Here is a 6,391-nt window from a genome sequence, read left to right on the forward strand (position 1 = left end):
CGCTCACTATCGAATGATTTTTCTAGTGTGCAGAGTCTGTGCATAGCCCAGGAGTTACTCTGTGGCTGTGATAGAAACAGTTGGATCGGCCCGGAGGTCATGACTTACCCTCAAACGCCTGGGCATTCCCGCATTTTTCCTGAAACTCCCAGAAAATGTCAGGTTACCACCTAAGCACCGGCCTCCTGCCAATCAATTTACGTAGGGCTAGCAGTAAAAAAATTGCAGGAGATATCGTAGGATGGCCTTGTACATGTGCGCTGTGATCTGTACGCATGCACAGTGTATCGATAATCACACGGCCTGCTTAATCATAGCCGTGCAATCAGGACTAAATAACCCCAGTAGTACAAACAGATGGAACATGGATGATATGACTCAAACATGATTAACAATCAGAAACATGAATTAAGTGAACTTTTTTAGTATAGTTAAAAAATTTTTTTTATTGATTTAACGTTTAGGAAATGACACAGTAGCTTTTAAAAAATGATTTTTTTTTTATTAATCTGTTTCAGGAAAGTGGCTGGTTCAGGCATTTGATATACTCTAATGTCAGAGTTTACTAATTTACTCTTGTCACAACATTATAATTTTTTTTATCATTTCTGAGGTTGGTGCTTCTAATTTTCTCTTATTGTTTATTAACAGTTACCACGACTACAACTACTCCAGAGATAACAACTACTCCAGAGACATCTACTCCCACCACTACAGAGACCACAACCACCACAACTGAGAGTACAACATCTGTGACTACTTCTCCAACAACCACAACAACTGAGAGTACAACATCTGTGACTACTTCTCCAACAACCCCCACTATTTATGTAGACACTGATTATACTACAGAGACATCTACTCCAACCACTACAGAGACTACAACCACCACAACAACTGAGAGTACTACATCAGTGACTACTTCCCCAACAACCACGACATCTCGCAGTACTCCCACCTCTACAGAGACCACTACAACAACTGAGAGTACAACATCTGTGACTACTTCCCCAACAACCCCCACTACTGAAATTATAACTTTTACTACAACTCCTTCAAAGACATCTCCCACCACTACACAGATCACAACCACTGCATCTCTCAGTACAACACCGTCTGTTCCTTCAGCAACAAGTACCACTACTGAAACTACTCCAGAGACCTCAACTCCCTCCACTACAGTGACCACGACTACACCTGAGAGTACCACTTCTGCCACTACAACTGCAACAACCATCTATATTGAATCTACAACTATACCAACACCTTCTCAAACAACGCCCACCACTACAACACCGACATCGCCAACAACAATCACCACAACAGCTCCAACTACAACAAAGAAGACACAATCTACAACACGTAAGAAGGATACAGGATTAAAAATTGTTTTGCTGTACCAGATTTAAACTTATGGTATGTGCACACGGTCGACGGCCATGCTATTCTATCCCTATGCGATCCGATCATCAGCATCAGGATTGAATCGCATGGCAAGCCAAAAGACATGCATGCAATTTTGACTATATAGTGCAGATCTGTACTATATAGTCAATGCAGCCCTGTCTGTCTGGCTTCAATTTGTGCTGTGCGGGAGAGTGCATCGGGATCGCATCAAGATTGCAAGGTAAAAAACCGGTGCAATGTATATGCGATCACAATGCAATTTTGACTATATAGTCAAAATCTAATTTATTATTAACATTGGTTTCTTATATAGCGCACACATATTCCGCAGCGCTTTACAGAGCATAGTTATGAGCAAAAACACATACCGAATTACAGTACAAGACAGTTTAGGACAAGTACATGGTAAATATGGATAGTTGCACCAGGGGACAGGACACTGCAGCAATCATCAGGGTGACAGAGGTTTATATATTCTAAGAAAGGCACATAAGGAGAGAGGGCCCTGCTCGTGAGAGCTTACATTCTAAAGGGGAAGGTTAGACAGACTGGGGTGACACAGAAGGGGAAGAAGTGAGCACAGGTTATGATGAGAGATGGTGAGGTTTTATGCAGGAGGGTGGGAAGAGGTCAACTTAGTCTTTGATATTTTAAGTCTAAAAAAGCGCTGGGTCATCCAAGAGTAGACAGCAGAGAGACAGTTGGAGATATGAGTGAGGATAGAGGGAGAGAGATCAGGTACATTTTAGTATTATTAGCATAGAGGTGATAGTGGAAGTCGAGTGAGCAAATAAGCTCACCCAGAGTAGACGTGTAGAGATAGAGAAGAAGAGGGCCAAGAATAAAATGTTGGGGGACACCTACTATCAATGGAAGAGCAGGAGAGGTGAAGTCATTAGAGGTACAGCTGTGCATTTTTAAAACAGACAGTGCACATACAAGCATAAAGAGTAGAGATGTGCAGACTCGGATTCCAGAGATCAGAGTCCCCACGGACGTCATCATTCCGAGCCCGATTCCGAGCAGCGCTCAGAGATTCCCACCTGACTCGGGTCCATCCGCGTGGGCAGAACGCCATTGCCTGGCGCCGGATTTCACGAGGTTTTAAATAGCGGCTGCCGCACCCGCCATCTTCACTCCAGTCTAGTAGGGGGTTGGGAGAGGGTGTGTTGGTGCTGCTGTTGGGGCTTAAACTTGAGCTTGACCTTGAATATTTTATTCGCTGGGGCTGTCTCTCTCAGTGCTGCTGTGTACTCTGTTCTCCTCTCTGCTTAGGGTTGGATCACCCTAGCAAGGAGGACAGTCTAACTGTGTACATGTAGTACTACTGTCTCCTCTGTGCGGTCTACCTCTGGTGTGCTGTGCTGTAATTATTTTATTCACTGGGGCTGTCTCCCTCAGTGCTGCTGTGTACTCTGTTCTCCTCTCTGCTTAGGGTGGGATCTCCCTAGCAAGGAGGACAGTCTAACTGTGAACTTGTAGTACTACTGTCTCCTCTGTGCTGGGGCCTAAATCTGGTGCTGTGCTGTAATATTATATATTATATATATATATATATATATATATATATATATATATATATATATATATATATATATATATATATATATATAGTCCACTGGTGCCGCCTGCACTGAATCTGCCAGTATTATTTAGTTACTTAGTCCACTGTTGCTACTGGCAGTGCTATTGTAAATGTACCTAACTAGTACATACTAGGCTGCTATATATAATTTAATTAAAAAATAATACCTGTGCTGCGTTTGACTGTAAAAAATAATTCCATGCTGCTGGTGCACTGACGTGTGCCACTGAGTGGCACTGCCAAGCAGTACCTAATAATAAAATAAATTATTAGAAATTCTGCTGGTGCATAATAGTCTGCTACTGGTGGTGTGTAACTACCTTTTGGGGTGACCACCGGCAGTGCTACTGCCTACCTACCTAGTAGTTTAGTTTCTCTACCTACAAGGCTGCTATATTATTAATACTTAATTAATTTAATTATATATAGTCCACTGGTGCTGCCTGCACTGAATACTGTGAATAGAGGTTGCCAGTATTATTTACTCAGTCCAATGTTGCCACTGGCAGTGTTACTGCATAAGTGTACCTACCTAGTACAGGCTGCTATATATAATTAAATAAAAAAATATTACTTGTGCTGCGTGGGACTGTAAAAAATAAGTCCATGCTGCTGGGGCACATATAGTATTGCTGACGTATCTACCTGTCTGGTGCCTAGTACTGCCGTATCTACCGCTGCAGTGCCACTCTTACATGAGCCACGTGTTTGTGCCGCACACTTGTGTGGCTTAGCATATTCCAGCTACCTCGGTGCAACCTTTTGCCCTAAAAACAATATTGTGAGGTGTGAGGTGTTCAGAATAGACTGGAAATTAGTGGAAAATGAATGTTATTGAGGTTAATATAGAGTAGGAGAAAAAAAAAACACATTCTGTGATTTTAGCAGTTTTTATGCTTTTTTAAAAAAAATCAGAACCCAAAACCAAAAATATCCAAACACAAAATGTTTAGGGGGTGTTTTGGCAATACCCATTAGAACCCAAAACCTCAAGGTAATCAGAACCCAAAACACAAAACACGAAAAGTGGCCGGTGCACATCCCTAATAAAGAGTGATATTCACAGTTTTAGCAGTTGTAGAAATGGTGATATTCTGGCTGAATAGCCAGATTAAGCAGCCAGGAGTAGTATGTATTAGTGAGTATGGAATGAGCAGTCCCTTGGTTTTCTGAGTTTCTGTTGTTTTCTGTCTTTCTGAGTCACTTTGGTACTAAAATGTCAAGTTAGTTGGCAGTTTCTATCCAGGCTAAGTCCAGACTTTAAGCTATGTAACTGTTTTCTCCCTACTTAAAAATCTTCCTACTTTAAAATTGACAACATATCAATAGTCAGCTTTCAATGGTCATCTCATGCCAAATCTTACCTTGTGCACACACCAATAGTGATATTATTGTTGTTCTGTGAGATCTATATTGAAAATAATGACACTGATTTAAAGCTAAATTAGGACCTACAATTAGGGCTCCTAGGATGCAGCAAAATAATCAAAACACCTTAATCGAGACAAAATGGCAAAACAATTCATGAAATATCCTATTGCCTACTTACATATACATAAACGTAAAATTCATGACAGTATCCTATTCAAGAATTACGTAGTCAATGGCGTAACTATAAATTTAGCTTCCCCCTGCCAATATTGTTTCTGGCGCTCCCCCCCTCCCCCATCCTCCCCCCTGTGGAAGTGAAATAAATCCCCTCTTCCCCCTGTGTAAACCAATCCCCCACCTGTTCCCCTTCCCTCAGTGTGAGCTAAAGATGGCAACCGAGTCGACCCAGTGAATCGAATCATTCAGCTTGAGTCACTTGCTGTTTACTGAGATGTATGAGCAACAGGGGCAGTAGCCCCGCCCCCACCTCTCAGACTTACTAACAGTAACTCGAGTCAGAGGGAGCAGCGACTCCTTCCTCTCTGCGCTGGGGCTATGCAGTCATGGATACTCAGTTCCCCCCACATGTAATTAGCAATACCCCCTCCTCTCTGGTCATAGCACATATACTGGGAGTGGCTGCAGCAGCAGCCATGTTCACCAGTTAGAAAGATGGTCCTGGTTCCTCAGTCTGGGAGTCGGGGGGGGGGGCATGGAGACAGGGAAGGAAGAGTGCCTGTCACTGACATGGGTGGGCGGGGCCGGGGGCTGAGCTCATCTGTTATGGGGCTAACCTGGGAGACACCCAGTGAGAGGAAGCAGCTGTTATTGGCTGCCAAATCTGAGGGAGACACCAAGTTGGAGGAAGGCAGGGAGGGAGCACGGTCGTGAGTCAGGGTCAGGGCTGCTGTGCTTGGACGAATCACTTCCTGGTCTGGCAGCTCACTGAGGGACAGATTCTCTAAGCTTCAAAAGTGATAAAATGAAGAGTGATAAACAACCAGCCAATCAGCTCCTACCTGCCATGTCACAGACTGTGTTTGAAAAATGGCAGGTAGGAGCTGATTGGCTGGTGGTTTATCACTCTCCATGTTATCACTTTTGAAGCTTAGAGAATCAAGCCCTGAGTGTGTTGTGAGCCGTGCACTCTCTCTCTGCCTGCAAAACCAAATAAGTCACGACTCGTGAGCCAAGTACCTGACATAACCAGAATTCTGTATGAGAAAAAAACAGCTCTACACATTGTTTTCTTTTTGATCTTTTTTCATATATCTTTAACTGGATAAAAAAATAATCAACATAACGAACACCAAAGGAAGGAAAGGAAACAATACATGGAAGTCACACTCTTTCATCATTTCTTTTGGCCTTTCTTTTCTTCTCTTTCTTCCACTTTCCTTTTTTTCTTTATATTTTCTCTTTCAAAACAGTCCATCCACATAGGAAGCACCCATTCTTGTTATACCCTTGTTGACCTCACATTATACTGATAACCTGTTAAGGCTATAAGCGCTGGTGCTTAAGCTGGGTACAGACTAGAGTGATGCGCACCTATCTCATACTGCTGGCAATGGGACCATGGCATAGCTAGTGACATCTTCTGGTTGACTCTGAAGAAAGACCAACCAAAAAAATGTCACCAACAATGGTAAGGGCACTTATATTGGGTATACACACTGAACAATATGACCAAATGGGGGTTATTCTAATTTAATCGGTTCACCGCCCCTTCACACGGGAGCCCAATTTTTTTTTCAGGTGCATTTCTGTGCATGTGCAGATGTAGGTTGCAAGCGGTCACGGTGAACTACACGTACACCATCCCGCTCGCACCTAGCAGTGCGCTGGGGGGTGTGAGGTGGCAGCGGGAGGGGCACAGCACATGGGACCGCCCAGCTTTTCATGGGCGTTATTATGAAAACGCTGGGCATTCCCATGCAAATCACCCGGTAATGTGGGTGCAGCGGGCAGGCAGTTGACATCAGTGGAAGTCAGCTGCCTGCCCGCTTCCCGCACAGGGCACTTGCA

This window comes from Crinia signifera, chromosome 11 (assembly GCF_055691185.1).
Source record: "Crinia signifera chromosome 11, ASM5569118v1, whole genome shotgun sequence".
Classification (NCBI taxonomy): Eukaryota; Metazoa; Chordata; class Amphibia; order Anura; family Myobatrachidae; genus Crinia; species Crinia signifera.